Below are 17,456 nucleotides of genomic sequence, written 5' to 3'. Positions count from 1 at the left end.
ACCTTGTCTAGCGTTTGTATGATCAAAATAATCAGAAAGACTGGCTCTGTCAGAAACGGTAAAAAAAACAAATTTCGTAAATTTGGTTTTCAAGGTCACTTTTCACTTGACGCAACTCAAATATCAATTAAACGCTACTAAATATCATTCTTATATTACGATTTTTTTGGGGGGAGGCAAAATTTGCTCTTAACATATGTAGTCATTTTAGGTGTTTGTTGTCTTTTATGCACCAATTTTATCCGGGAAATTAAATTCCAATTTAATCCAAAGAAAAAACACATGCCACTTCCTTAAATCAAAACAAAATAATTTGTTCCATCTCCACATTAAATAAGAATCATTCATGGGTAGAGATATCTCAAAAACATATTCCGAATAGGGAAAAATTATCAAAATCTTATAAGGAATTACGATGTGAGGAATATAAGTAAAGCCTGCTACCTACATGCATTTCGCTTACATATGAAATGAAGATGAATAAGCACTTAACATTAACATTTTAAATTCATAGTAAAAAAGCTTAATCAACTGATACTTACATCGTGAATGTCGGCGATCTGAAATAGATATTCAAAGTATTATGTATAGGTATAAAAGCTACGACTCCAGACAATAACGTGTTTAAACATATAAATTTTTGCACTGCTGCGAGCTTTTAATTTATAGTAAAAATAGCGAGTATGCACATTGCAATCAAAGTATTTTAATGCCCCTACACAATGGAAAATTCAAAAAAAAATTCTTATCTTTCGAAAGAAAATTATATCCCTTACTAAATAGTTAACTCGTTCGTTCCTTCTGTTTTTTTAATTCAAAGCAAGACCATCTTTCAGAAAAAAAAATGTTTGCTTGTACTCATCCGATCAACTAAATAAAACTGGCTCCGCTCAAAATTCTTCGTTATGAATATACTAACATTGTGAAGGATCGATTGATTGTTTACAAATTTTAAATTCATTTTGTAAAATCTAGGGATGGCAATCGATTGCAGAATTGCTAATCGGTTAACAGCAAAACGTTCCGACCGATCAACTGGTTAGTCGTATCAAGATAATATACATTCTGACATTTTCTTTTCATATACACAAAAAGGCTAAAAAGACTTTAGAAGTTATATTCTATTATTTTGATCGGGGAATTTTATGAGTATATTTTATTTCAATTTCAATAGACAAGAAAAATATTAAGAAAACCATGAATCCTGCTTGAGAAATCAGACAGGGATCATTTTTCCATCGCAGATGTTAAAGTTGTCACCATAATCAAAACTAGTCTATGTCTGAACTCTCATTTTATTTACAATGTTATTTATAATAATATAATTTAATAGAAAACGGCAAAATAAAGACATACCATAAGTAAAAAAGCTTAACGGTGATGTTTTTGATATAATTAAAAAACAGTATTATCTGGGTAACGGGATGATGTTATGAAAACTATAATTAACACTTTATGAATTGACCAATTACCCTGCGATCTCTATCTGGAGAACTATATATACCACCAAATATTCTTAATTTTAAGAAGTGTAAAAACACTGAATAAAAATCTATGTAGCGCTTTCCTCTCTAAGAAAAAATACAACAGAAAGAAACTGCGCTCAAATTTACATTTATTTTATTTTTTCCGACTAACCGATTACGGATTTCCTATCCGATTAGCATCGTTCCGACCGATTAATCAATAAACCGGTTACAGATGGCCATCCCTAGTAAAAACATATTTTTAGCTATAAACGTTATCGTTTTCATTTCATGACGAAAAAAATAACCTTGTCTAGCGTTTGTATGTTCAAAATAATTAGAAGAACTAGCTCTTTCATAAAGCGTCAAAAACCAAATTTCGGTAATTTGGTTCGGAAGGTCCCATTTCGCTTGACGCAACTCAAATGTCAATTAAACGTTACTAAATATCATTCTAATATTACGATTTTTTTGGGGGGGAGGCAAAATTTACTCTTATCATATGTAGTCATTTGAGGTGTTTGTTGTCTTTTATGCACCAATTTTATCCGGGAAATTAAATTCCAATTTAATCCAAAGAAAAAACACATGCCACTTCCTTTCGGGGATTCGAACCCGTGATGCAAGGATCAACTCCCTAGTCTACGAATCAAGAGCTTACGCTCGAACCACTCTGCCATGCGGGCGCCGATTCAAAACGTAAAAATAAACTTTCTAAGATTAAAGCTTGCATTTTTTAATACCCATGGGCCAGGTTTCAGGATCCCCCTCCCCCTGGAAACCCCCATCACTGGCCATCAGGTACGTCCCTTGCCCCGTATGGGACTAAAATGCCCAACACCCTTGCCTCACTAAAAATTTGAGCCTAGTTACGGCCTTGGGAGATATTATTGCACCGTGTGAGTATGTCACGTAATGAACTATGACCTGTAAATAACTTCATACAAATATGAATAAATTTGCTCTCTGCATTTTTATACAATAGATAAATAAATGTTTATATTGCAATATTAAGAATTAAATCTCTTCTAACAAAATTTTCCGAATCTGTCTTCTTACGCAGAATGTAATTTGAAGGAAATTACATTATGTAATATTAAGATAGAAAATATAACTATATGTTCGATTGATTATATTTACTATCAAAGTGAACTTTCACGCATATAGCTATTAAAGCACTTAAGAAAAAATTCCGGAAATTTCTTTTTTTCATTTCAACGGATCTATTTTGAGATTTTTAAACAAAATAAATATTAAAAAGAAAAAGATTTAAAAAACATTGTTTCCTTTCCTTTTCAGAAGAAGCAAGGTTATTTGAAATCAAATTTTTTATTGCATTAAATAAATTAAGTTTTTATTCTCAGATCTGCATTTCTTTTAAAATCATTCATGTAAATTTCAGGCATTAATATGAATTATTTTCTGAATGCGTGAGGTTATCAATAAGAACTATCAATTAACAAAAATTCATAACAGATTGGAATTTGGCACACACAGGGTCCTGCAGATTTTCTATAAAACCATATGAAATGAAATATTTTGCTCCATGTTTGTGACGTCACTATGTCAACATGACGTCAATATGTAGATCATTTGTGAAAAAAAACGGATGACTCTGTTATACGGCAAGGAACGGCTGTGAAGTTAATTGTTTAGTTTTGAAATTCCTTTGAATTAATTAAAAAAACATTGTTTACACGGTTCATAAAGACAAACGTTTTTCCAGAAGTTTAGTCATTAATTGCATCGAATGTTTTAGTGAAGGACGGGAAATGAATAAAAATGACGTTTGTTCTATTTCCAATTGAAAGCAAACCAGGGGAAAAATTTGTCCTTTGAGAAGCAATTTGACATTGAAGATCGCCAACTTACAGTTATAATAATAGCTGAAAATTTTGGCAATGACAAAATTATTAAATCTCTAAAATATTGTCTATTTCAGACTTTGAACCTATCTGATATGATTAAAAGAAGACACCCACACTTTATTCACATTGAATAAACGACGCTCCCAAGACAGAGGACTCGGATTATAATGGTCACCATGCTCATTATTTAAAAGGATTAAATCGTGGAGCTTCTGTGACAGAACACTAGGGTGGATGTAACGTGAACTCCTAGATCGCGTGATTCGCACATGAGCAGAACGGCTTCAGATGCGTGTTTATGGGAAAGTACTAATAAAAAATAAACACTGAAACCCAATGGCATTTATTTTATGGAAGTTATTCAATTGCATGAAAAACGCGGCAGGTGTGACTGGTCGGCAGGTTATGCTCATTCCTCCATAGTACCTGTCCCCACCTCCGATATTTTAGAGGATTTAGAGGTCTGCATTTGCTCTGCTCTTATTTTGTATTGTTTCATGGACTGTTTATTTTGAATATAGTTTGTTATGTCAATATGTTGCCTTCACGAACTTTTTGATCACGTATGTCTTGCACATTTACGATAATTTATTTTATAAACTTTATAAATTTAAAAATCCAATTTTGCAATCGTATTAAAATTCATAGTCTATAGCTACATGTACATATTCCGTCATCCTGGCATATAGTTTCTAAACATACAACTGTGAATGTGTGTATTTTTGATGTTGTGTAATTTGTTTTTCAGACACTTTTTGTTGCACTCTAAAGATAGTTAAACATGTAAAATAGGCATTAAAATTTGGGGCTTACGCAGCATTGTTAAGGCTTGAAAAAGGGGGCGGGGCCTAGTTTATACAGGAAAAGTTTACTGTGACGTCACACAAAAATATGACTTTTATGTATTTCTCATAATACCTGAAAATGAAATAATTTGCAATATTTAACTGTATTAGCATAATAAAAAAAATAAAACTTTTCAATGCATTACAAAAATGTGCTAGTTGAATCCCATGTAGCTGGTTATAAACAAAGCACTGATCGCGATGAACTTGTAAACATGACGTCATTTTGGTAAACATGACGTATTTCATGTGCTGCGAGAGGTAGATTGATGAATTTTTTATCTATGATAAATGGGTTTTATTATTAAACGGAATATTATTTACAGGTTTTAAATAGTCGATTAACACCAATGCATATCCTTTGTTTAGTGCGATTATTCATTAACTATCAAGAGAATGTATTTAATTAACTATGCCGTGATTTTATGTGCAGGTTACGTATACTTTACAATGAGATGCCTCATAAAATCGTAGTTTCGCAAGGGCATACACTTGATAGATCTTAATCATTTTTTGAATATTGATAAAGGATATAATTCTTAACCTGAAAAGTGCTGCTGCTTTCTTTAAATCGAGAGCGTGATTTTATAAGTACACAAAATATTTGGTAAAAGTCAAACATATTTCGACATTGGCTTATCTACCTGAAAATTTAACTATTAAAACGCGAATTCTATTCAAAGCAGCAACATTTTTCAGAAGCTACAAAGTATGCAGAAACAATTAATAGCTTTAATTTTTAATTTCAACTAGGGTATGCCCTTGCGATATTGAAATTTGTTCATGACCTACATTCAGTACACTAACTATGCATTCATCATGTGACTGTCCATCGAAGGGACCAAACTTCATACAGTACAGAGTGGGTTATACTATGCTATTTCCATAAGTATTTAAGTTCTGTGATAACAAAACAACTTAATTAAAATAAATTCAGTTTTAATAAAATCCCCCTTTTTTACACGTCTATTTTCCGTTGATTTCTCATAGTAGGCCTTAACAGTGCTGCGTATATCCCCCCCCATGCGTTTTTGTTAGTTTAGCCACCCCTTTCTTTCATTTTGCTCCCGAGGCTTATGTATTGTAACTTCGTCTTTTATCAATTAAAATAAAAAAGTAAAAACTACTACTCTCATAATATTACTGATATTTGAAGAGAAATTGAAAAATAACATTTATGTCGTTATCGGGTTTCCTAGGACAGTGGTAAGGATCTTGATACCGAACTCTGGACAATATAGGTTTTGTATTCATGCAAGTAATTTTACCTTTATTAAAAATGAAAGTATTCAAAATTAAAAAAAATCAAAACAGTCGTTGTTAATTGGAAAATTAAAGTAGATGGAAGGGTTCGTTCTACCTATTCCCACTTTCGGAAAATCAGGTAGGAAAAGGTAACATTATAAGGGGGAATAGGTGGAATTTTTAAGTTAACCAAATGATTAAATTAAAAACATATAACTGCTGTATCAACAGTTGATCAATGAACAACTGAAAGGAAAATTGGCTTTTTAAAATTCTAAATCAGACTTTTTACTAATATTTAAAGGTTACATTTGAAATTTTTATTGAATACTGATGAATGATTTCTCCCGTTAATTTATTTATTATATTTTCTAAAATTTAGCTTTTTTAATGCTTTTTTTTTAAAACAAATCTTCATATTTTACGTTTATAATTCAAGATACAAGAGGGGTTTGTAACCCTTTATTTTCAAATGATTAAATTTATTATGCATTTTTTTTTTATAAATGTATTGCATATATTTGATTAAAATTAATATTTTTTTTCTAAAACTATTTATTTTCTGTCTTCAAATGTACAAAATACAGGTAAATCCAAGGTGAGATGTAATTACTGTAATTAAATTATTATAAAAACAGGAATATGTGGAATTGGGATTTTTAAAAAGTGAGAATAGGTAGAAGACACCGGCGGAAGACATCACATTGATTGAGGGGCATTTCAAAATTACATCAAACGCAACCGAGATACCCCCTTTCAGGTAGAGACAGGATGTTTACAATACATTTAAGGACACCTGTGATTCTGAAACAATGAAGCGCTTTTCAACAGACACCTGGGATTCACACCTTTTGTTTTATAGCATGTGAAAAAATTTAAATTCAATACAATGAGATTGCATTCAATTCCAGAGTTTCAGGAATTCTGAAATGCGATCAACGTTCTCTTTCCATGTATTTTTTTCAAATTAAATATATTACTGATTCAATTCATAACAATTAAAAATGTCAGAACTGCTTATTCTATTCTTTCATTCTTGAAGCAAATAGTTACAATTTTGAACCATCATGAAAACAATATTAAAAAAACACATCCCCCCTAACTAAAGATTCTAAAAACAAGAAATTACATGCATTGAACAAACCGACAGATGCATTGAATTTTATGAAGTTATTTTTAAAATAAGAAACTGAAATATTTCGCTTAGAAAAAGTAATTTTTCAATTTTAACCAATTTGCATTTTATTTTTACATTTAAATGATAATATTATGCAGTATATGTACATTATCCCTAACAAATCAATACACATTGGTTAAAATTGAAGAAAAAAAAATTCTTACTTCAATAAATGATAATTAGTTAAAATAAACATGAAGAATGATAAATAGATAACATTGCTGGCTTTGAGAACATTCTGCTTGAAAATAAATCAAGAAGGACTTTATCTGTTAAACAATTAGAGGCTGGTAATAGAAAATCAATATAAATTCATCTTCAATCTTTGTTAAATATTTTACAACATACATGCACCTATTGCTTGTTTGGTTCACCATTTGTTTAAGTATTATACTTACCCGATAGTCTTCATTTCTCCAATCAACCTGTCACGTGGCGCAGCAGGGGTCAAAGTAAAAACAGATACCTACCTGCGGCCAGGTGAGACCGCGCAACGCTTTCCCCATTGGATGAAGTAAACATGTGATCAGTTGAAAATTTAGAAAGGGACAATTCTGTATTGGTTTGTTCAATTAGGTTAAGGCCTTGGGCCCGTTTTACAAAAGAACTTACGACTAAGACCAAAAAAAAATAAATAAAAATTTTGCAAAATTTAAAAAGATTAAAATAATTTTGATATAAAGTTTATTAAAAAGTTATATGTATATATAAATTATATAGTTAAAAAGTCTCAATTTTCTAAAAGAAAGGGCGTACTTTTCGTGAAGGCGGACATCACGAGACGATATTTACAATCTGAAATATTGAAGGACATTTCTTTACGGCGGACACTATATGATCAGTTACGAGTTTACCGAGAAAAGACGGACTTTTCTTGTCGGCGGACAATATTACGATTTGTTTTAAAAGGCATTTTGTAGTGGGGGCATAATATTACGATTTGTTTGAAAGAAAGGCGGACAATTTGTGGCGGCGGACATAGTGTGATGTGACGATTTATCCGAAAAAGAGGCGGACATTTTGTGACAGCGGACATAGTGTAACAGTAACGATTTTTCCGAAAAAGAGGCGGACATTTCGTGACGACGGACATAACGTGACGATTTTTCCGAAAAAGAGGCGGACATTTCGTGACGGCAGACATAACGTGACGGCGGACAAAACTTGACTCAACAATGATGCTTAAAGATAACAATTGAATGTTTTTATCATTCTTAAAAATACCTACATCAATTGTTGTATTACAAATGCTTATCTAACGTTCAGAAAAAGATTGGCATTTAAGTGTCGAAAAATGACCATTTATTTTCTCAAAAAAATGATTTTTTTAAACGGCTTTCAAATCTTTACTAAAGCAAACCAAAAGTTAGATAAAATATTTAACTTACCCACTTCAAATAACTCTGCAATAAAGAAAGAATGTACTAATTTTAACCCTTTTCATTCTCAGTATTTTACGATGATATTAAATAGAAGTATATGCTGCCACATGTATTCATAATTATATGAAAGCAGGATTATAATTAAAGTCAGAATTTTATAATTTTTAATAGGATTAAATGAATCTGATCTCTTATTTAGAATGTAATTTGAAGGAAATTATATTTTCAAGTTTCAGACAAAAATGTATCTGTTTACTTGATTGATTATAAAGTAATTTTTTAGCAGATAGTCATTAAAGCACTTCAGTGACATAAACATGTACAAAGATTCTGATAATTTCTTGTTTTTATCCTTCAACTTATTAATTTCATGATTTTTTAGAAATAATAAATATATTGATTGATTGATTGTATATTGTTTAACGTCCCTCTCGATATTTTTTCACCCATATGGAGACGTCACCGTAAGCCGGTGAAGGGCTTACGGTGACGTTTAGTCGGCAATCAGGGCCATTGAGCAGTGAGGGATTTTTATCGTGCCAACGCCTGCCGTTGACACGGGGCCTCGGTTTTTAAGGTCTCATCCGAAGGACCCGCAACTTTCACTTCAAAGTGCCCAGCACATGGCGAAGGAACAGTTGCTACCCATTTTAACGACTAGGTCAGTCGGGGTCGAGATACGAACTCAATACCTCCCGATCACGGAGCGAGCGCTCTACCGACTAAGCTACCGTGAACGGTAGAAATAATAAATATTTAAAAAAGATTCAAATGCTCTATTAATCCCACAGTAATCAAATATTAGAGTGTATATAGATTTTGCCCCTTTTTCCAATCCGTCTGTATAGCTCTCTGTCTGTCCGTCAAGCAGTTTGTCTGGTTGTCTGTCGGTCTGCAATAATTGTAACCTTGATTTGACATTGATCTTGGAGTTTGTCACACTTTTAATTTGGCCATATCTTTTAAACGAGTGGTTTTAAGAATTTCAGATATGTACTTTTTTCTGACAAGACATTTGATTAGATAGCAACAACTTGGAGCTTTTGACCTTGAAGACCTACTTAAAAAATAGTCTTGGCGATATCGTTTGAATGGCAAGAACATGGGCTTTCATGCCTCATACAAATAGTCCTTGTGACAATACCTTTCATAGGATAACAACATATTTGACCTTTTGACCTTGGAGTTTTGCATAATTTTACAAACTTTAACATTGACCATTACTTTTCTAGGGCAAGGGCCATAGTTTTCATACTTTACCTATGTAATCCTTGTGACAAGACCTTTCATTGGATTTCAACAACTTTGACCCTTTGACTTTGACCTTGGTCTTTGACTTACTTTTAATAAACTTTAATCTTGTTCATTAGTTGTGCGTAATAAGGGATAGATTTTCACATCTAACGTATGTAATCATTGTGACAAGACCTTTCAAAGGATAACCACATTTAATCCTTTCACCTTGTCCTTGGATTCTTCCCTATTTAGAAAATTACTTTTGTAATATCTTTTGAAGGTAATGGGCTAGGGCTTTCATATTTCTCAAAAGAAATTCTTGTGAAAGGCTTAATATTGGATAATTGCTGCACAATTCTATTCTAAAATTAAACAAGATAAATTCAGGACTTCATATTTACATTTTACATGTACCTTCCCAGTGAATAAAGTTAATTTAATCATACTTACGTATTAAAGGCAAAACTGAAAGAGATATTCAATGTGTTGCATTGAATAATAAAAGCTTCAATAAAATGCTGGAATAAGATGTTTTTTGACAAAACAGCATTTTTGAGGTACAAAATGTACGTTAAATTTTTGAAGGAAGAAGTAAGCTAAATGGTACCTTAAAGAATTGCATCTTAAGACAGTTACGTATGTTACATACGAGGGTCGAAGAGTTTACGGACTGATGTGATAAAATTATTATTATGTAGTTTATGCTCTTTTAAGGAACATCAACCAACAAAAAGTTAAAGAAATTTTGAAAACTTAATTTAGATACCTTGAAAATTTATCGAATTATCATGAAATTAAAAAGTTATAAAATGATCACCCGGCGTTGTCGCCAGTTAGTTTCATGCCATTGTTCATCCAGGCCCGTATTTTCTACCTCACACACTTAATGAGATTCCTTGGAATTAATTAAGAATTAAGATCGGTCTTTTTTATTGTACAATTTCGTTTACACCTGATTTCAATACATATAATATTGTAAATAAATCTATACATAGTGAAATATCCTACTTTGATTAATACATCATATTTGATTGTCGGACCTCAACCTCTATAAGACTTGATAAACGTCACTTTTCGAAGAGACAAACTTTGAACAATCTGATAAAAAAAATCGATATTAACTTCTACGTCTTTTGTTTCTGTAATCTGTTTTGGCATTTAAAACAAGTTATATGAATGCATTTTATTTTTCAGTAACCCATTTAAATTTTTCCTCGATCTATGCCACTATTTCCACTTTGTAGAATATCGGAAAAAGAATTTTTCCCCTTTCAAAAACTTCATTACAACCCCTAAATTCATTGGACATTTCATATGAATTTTAGAATAAAATTTCAATGAACTTACAGAATGGCATATAAATTAAACTGTAAATTTTACGGTACAATTGTGTCAAAGTACATGAGTGAATTAACGAGATTTTTGGATGAGCAATACTCAGATAAAAAAGTTTTTTTCCTCAGTCACACTTAGTGTTAAAAACGTAATCGGCGAGGTTGCACCGCTTGGACATACCATTGCTTTCAAAACATAAGATATTTACATGTAATAAAAATAAAACTAACGATGAATAGTTTATCAAATAAGTAAAAAAGTACGATGGCCGATATGAGCCGTCAAATTACAAGTAAGAGTAGCTCTATTTTGTACGCAGAATCAGTGGCAAAACACAAGAAGTAGTAATAGTAATTTGTACATGTACAAATCTTGAGACAAAATACACTCGAGACTACGTACCATTACTTAAAGTTATTGGGAAGATTATCTGTATTTTGACTGGGCTTTTCCTTTTTCTATGTCGGAAATATTCCAGTAGAAAAAGGCAAGTAAGTCAGCAATTGCATTTGATTCATGTGTAATACAATGCAAAAGTAAAAAGATTTAATAGGTGGTTAATCACTTGAATGTTTTGCATGTCTAAACAAACTGTGCTAAATGAATCTAGCATCAACTATTAGTTATCGCAGAATAAATTGCTAGAGGAAACTTAACAAAGAATCAAACAGACTGCTAGACAGATATATACATAAACACAACAGTCGTATATTTAAATATAACTAAAGTTCACTATAGTAAACTATATTTTACTATAGTTTATTACAGTTAATCAAAGTTTTATCAAGTTTTATCGATTTATATTTACTATGAATTTCAAATCATTTTTTTTAAATTGCTACAAGTAAATGTCTGACTTGTATACAAATTATTTTCAGTATATATACAAGTCTTTTTCAAAATAATACATAATTGGTAAGTTATTTAAGGAATTAAAAGCCTGTATATCTTCAAAAACAAACTCTATTGTAATATTTAAAGTAAATCAAAATATCAAATTATTTACTTTACTTAATTTTTAAAAAAATTAGTTTGTTAAATTACACGTGTTTATTTAACGTTTGGAATTTCAGTTTCAAGAAATGTTATGACCATGTATTTTCTCAGGAAGGGATTTTTGAGGAAGAAATACATTTCAGATCTTTATTATAGCAGACCATAAGATAGATAAAATATTTAACTGGTGCTTTACACGTGTGAAATCTGGAATAAAAAAGGAATGTTCTTATATTTACCCTCTTTAATGTCTACTATTTTATGGTGATATTAAACTTGAGTATAATTTATATGTATTCATAATTACATGCAAGCCTGGTTTAAGAAATAAATATTAACAACTTTGTGAACTTCAATGGGAATTTAAGTGGTTCGGTCACGTAATCTAATCCTGTAAAAGCCAAAGGTCTTCTCAGAGATTTTGACGTACTGACCAATTTCAATTTCTATTGAAGTTTATAAATTTGTTATTTACTACACATATATACAATTGAGATGGAAAAGCAAATATATTCGGATATAAATATTGCACTAACTGGTGGCCGTAGATTTCCAACAAAGTACGCTAGATGTATTTTGACATGAAAGGCGGTTGCTCTTCGAACTAACCAGGCTAAGGATTCTATTGAAAGGGATATTTTGTAAAATGATACTTGAGATTAGTAATAATGTACATACTTTCGTCTGGGATTATTTTCATCCGTGAAAATTGATAATCAATTTTAAAAAGACACAAAAACACGTCCAAAGTTTGATTTTTGAAAATTGTAGGAATTTTAGTCGCCGGAAAGGAATGGATGGATTAGATGGATTGAGACACTTGTCAGTTGATTTGCAATCAAGTATTTAATTTGATCAGAAGCATTCAATCTACGATTTAAGTAACTAAAGGCACATTTATGATGTAAAAACGGAGACACTGGCGACAACATAACAACTACGAGGTGATTGTCAGCTGTTAATAGCTTGCATTGATAGTTTCCAACAGAATTACACATTATTGTGATCAGATTTAAATGAAAAAAATAAAGTTTATCATGGATATTTAACTAAAGGTCTACCAAAAAATAAGGATAAACGTTTGAGACTGTGCAGCTGACAAAACGCATAAAACTTGTAAACAAAGGCTAGTTTCTTTCGGTAAATTCTCTTTGTACACAGGTTAAACCGATCGTACAAAAAACTTTACATTGTTTAAAAAAAAATGTTATTTTACTTGCTTAGTGTGTTAATTTTTATACATCAAAAGCAAGTAAAGCAAGTCATTATATTTATGTACCAGTAAATATTATTACGCCGGGTGAGTAGGTCACCTAATGACCTATGACCTGTAAATAACTTCATACAAATATGAATAAATTTGCTCTCCGCATTTTTAAAACATTGCTGTGATGTCATTCCTTTGTTCTTGCAGTCTAAAAAATTACCTGTGGCAGTCTAATATTAGTGAGTAGTCTGATATTAATCGTAATATCAGACTGTCTCAGTACTGATATCGTTCAAAATTGGATTGCTAATGAAGAAAAGAAATTAAAAGTGTGATAACTTAACAAACAACAAATTAAATTTCTCAAATAGAATGATGATTTTGAAACATTGATCTTACAGAATTGCAAATAATAAAAAAAAAAACTTTCAATTACACCGAATATACTACCTACATGTATCAGCATAAGGAAGCAGAACATGGAGCAAGCCAGATGATGCAAAAAAACCCTTAACTTATAGTAAACAAAATTGGAAAAGTGTTCAACCCCTTTCTCTGGTTTTTGAAAAAGAGTGGGCACAGTGGGGATCACAAGAGAAGCACATAAACTTTCAAAGTCTAAAAATAAATTCATAATAAAACACAAAGTTTAGACACTATAAAGACCAACATGCAAGCAATTTGAATTAAAAGAAAAATGCTTAGAAGCAAAATCAAAGTTACTAGGCCTAGTATAAAATTTGATAGATTCGCAACAAATGTTGAATGTAATTTGAAGATTTTCAACGTTTCCCTTAAAACTTCTGGATTATTAATAATGTTTATTTTTCTGAAATTGAACATCAAAAACAAAGGTAGATGTAGACGCTATAATAAAAAATTGAAATGGACTAGTGTACTTTTAGCATCTGTATAATTTACTGTGGATATTCTTCATATCGGCATGTTCCATTCCATTCAATTCCAAATTCATCATTCACTAGATTTTCTGTATGATAATTTGTTGCACTGCTTTAATCTCCGTGTATGTTTCAATGGAAATTTTGTCCCCACTATCCTTATAAAATTCTCTCAAATACCTTCTTCGGTGACCCAAATCCCTAAATACTGAGTACTTTTCATTTTAGCTTGCATTCTTGATAGAATTGTGATCATTAACACCTTTGTCTTTTGTTTTAATATCGGACTGTCTCAGGTTAATCAAAAGCAATGTTTTAAGTAAGATATATGCCTCATACAATTCTGTATAAATAAATATCAGACAGTTTTCGGCCCTAATGGGCCTCAAACAGTGTGTTATTTTTAATACAGAACTGTATTCGGCATATATACAATACTTATATAATATACAGATACCACAAATGTTTATATTGCAATATGAAGAATTAAATTTCTTTTAACAAAATTTACCGAATCTGCCTTCTTACGCAGAATGTAATTTCAAGGAAATAACCGGTACATTATCCAGTATTAAGACAGAAAATATATATAACTATATGCTCGATTGATTATATTTACTATCAAAGTAAACTTTTACGCATATAACCATTAAAGCACTTATGAAGAAATTCTGGAAATTTCTTAATTTTCTTTTTCAACGGATAAATTTTGAGATTTTTAAACAAGATAAATATTAGAAAGAAAAAGATTAAAAAAAAACTGGTTTCCTTTCCTTTTCAAAAAGAAGAAAGGTTGTTTGAAATCCAAATTTTCATTGCATTAAATAAAAGTATATATTCATTTTGAATGTCAGATCTGTATTTTTTTTTTTTTTTTGGATAATAAATTTATTTCAAAAATGCATGTACGATAAAGTGCAACAGCAAATCAGCAATTATTTTATATATACAGTGAAAATAAGCAAAAATCTTAGGATTGCAGATTGAGAGGAAAGAAAGGAAGAGAAAGAGAGAGAATGAGGAGAGAAGCTGCTTATTAACAAATAAGGAAAAAAACCTGTCTGTATAAGTGTAACTGTACACAGTTGTTAATTCTGAAATCGAGCAAAATAGTCAGAGCCTTCTCAGTATGAATAACCAAATTTCCCATTCTTTATGAAAATCTTCAAGTTTACAGTTTTTGCTAGCTGTATACTTCAAAGTTGAAAGATGAGTTTTGATATCTATAAGTAGTCCATGAATTGATAATTTTTCATTAAGACACCGCTTTTTGTATATGTAGGATATGAGAATTAGAAATATCTGGTACAAATTCCTATAACTTGAATCAAGATCTAATCCCAAAATAAAAGAACAAGGATCCCTTGGAATAACAATATCCCTTGTCTGACAAAATTGAAAAAAAATTGATGAGATCTTGAACAAAGGGACATTCCCACAGTATATGATAAATTGTTTCTTCAGCTGAATTACAGAAATTACACATTTTACTATCTTTCATCCCAACTTTAAACAAAAATATATTACTTGTTCAGATATGATGTTAAATTCTATATTGTAATCATTGTAGTTTTGTACTTTTAGTACTGATAAAAGGTAAATGAAAGATTGATTTCCATTGCAACTTAGATAAAGTGAAATATCTTCCCCATTTTGATTTGTAAAAAGATGTGACATTTTCTTCTGTATTTAATGTGTCATACATAGTTTTAGTACCTTTTTTGGATGAACAAAATAATCTAATGTAAAATGGGATAATTGGTCTAGGTTTTTTTTTTAACAATATCCTCATTTTTTAGACTGTTTGAAATAGAGTTTTTTATACCATAATATGTAAGAAAATTAGTTTTAAAGATGAACTTTTTCTGGAGATCTCGTAAACTCACAAATGTTCCATTCTCATCAAGTAAATCATTGATATATTATTATAATATTCCTATTATACCATTCAGTATAGAAAATGGGCTTTTTTCAAACTTTATTTTTATTATTCAACCAAATTGGTTGAGTTACAAATTCTTGCCATGTTTTTATCTTCATTTTATCTTGAATATCTCGAAAAGCAATAAATGTATCTTTCCTGAAAGGGTTTTTTAAATGGTGTAATATATCATTGATGTAATCTGATCCAGTTAATTTTGAACATTTTGTCAAAATTTACAGTTTCATTTAATAAAGTTTTCCATTTTTAATTCTGACTGTTCAGTAATCTTTTAATCCATGATGATTTCAGACCTTTGAAATTGTTATTAATTTCAATCTTTTTCAGGCCTCAATTTGGGTAGTCTTGAATAATTTGTTTTCTTTTGATTTTATCCACCTTGGATTTCCACAGGAAATTAAACAAAATATTGTTCAAATCTTTTACAAATTTGCTTGATGGTCTTGGTAGAGAGATTAAAGGTGGTTCATTTGTGAGATAAGTCGAGATTTTATCAGCGTAACCCTGCCAATAGGAGTGGTATGCCTTTTGTTCCACTGATTAATAATACTTTTGATTTTGACCAGCTTTTTGTCATAATTAAGTTTGGGAATATTAGTCAGGTCAACATCAAAATGAATGCCTCAAATTTTAAAGCTGGTTATCCAATGAAAATTCATTTTATTACATAATTTTTCATTTGAGTATTTCTTGCTACCTATCCAAACTAATTGTATTTTTGATAGAATAAATTTTAGCCCAGAGAGTGCATTAAAATGATTCAATTCCTCAGTAGTGGCTCTCAGGGATTTTTCAGACCCATCTAGTATTACTGCAGTATCATCAGCATACTGGGACATTAAATATTCTATTTCATTAATTTTAATACCTTTTATATTTTTGTTATTTTTTTCTTTTGAGAGCAAGAAACTCTGCACATAATAAAAACAAATACGGAGAATTTGGGTCACCTAGGCGACAGCCTCGGATAGGTTTAAAAAAAGTCTGAGAGGTATCCTGCTTGTGTAACAGATGATTCAACATTCCTTTGAAAAGTAGATATCCAGGAATGAATAGATGGACCAAAATTGAAAAATTCTAAACATTTATGTATGAATTTCCAAGACACTGTATCAAATGCTTTCTCAAAATCAATCAACAGTAAAACACCTGGGACGTCATGTTCCCCTGTGTATTGCATTAAATCATATATTAATCTTGTATTCTCACCAATATATCTATCCGGTATAAAGCCTGTTTGATCAAAACTAATTGTTGTATCGAGAAGAGTTTTTATTCTTTGAGCAATACATCCAGAACCTATTTTATAAGCTACATTTAAAAGTGTTATTGGTCTCCAATTTTTCAAGAAAAATTTACTTTTACCCTCCTTTGGAATACAGGTGATAATACCTTGTTTCTGTGTTACCGAAAATTGACCACTGCTGTATCCAAAATTTAAGGACCTAACCACAAAATGTCCAATTTTGTTCCAAAAAACTTTATAAAATTTTGTAGTAAAGCCATCGCTGCCGGGGCTTTTGTTATTTGACATATTCCTTAGAACAGATGTTGCTTCAGTGTAAGAGAGTTCCCCTTCTAATGAGACTCTTTGAATATCATTCAACTTTTTAATGTCTGTGTCTGATAAAAATTCATTTAAATCATAGTCTCTGCTCTCATCGTTTGCCTTGTAAAGATTCTTACAGAAACTTTCTATTTCTTTTAAAAATTACATTTTGATCCGTTATTTCTTCCAGAGTTTCTTCATCTTTAATTAATTTAGGAATTATTTTATTTGTATAATGTCTGTTTTCTAAATTCAAAAAGTAGCTTGTAGGTTTCTCTCCTTCATCTGCCCATTTAGCTCTTGATCTCA

This window comes from Saccostrea cucullata, unplaced genomic scaffold, assembly GCF_032062105.1.
Source record: "Saccostrea cucullata isolate Sc308-1 unplaced genomic scaffold, CSIRO_AGI_Scuc_v1 ctg1065, whole genome shotgun sequence".
NCBI classification, from domain to species: Eukaryota; Metazoa; Mollusca; class Bivalvia; order Ostreida; family Ostreidae; genus Saccostrea; species Saccostrea cuccullata.
This window is presented reverse-complemented; position numbering follows the sequence as displayed.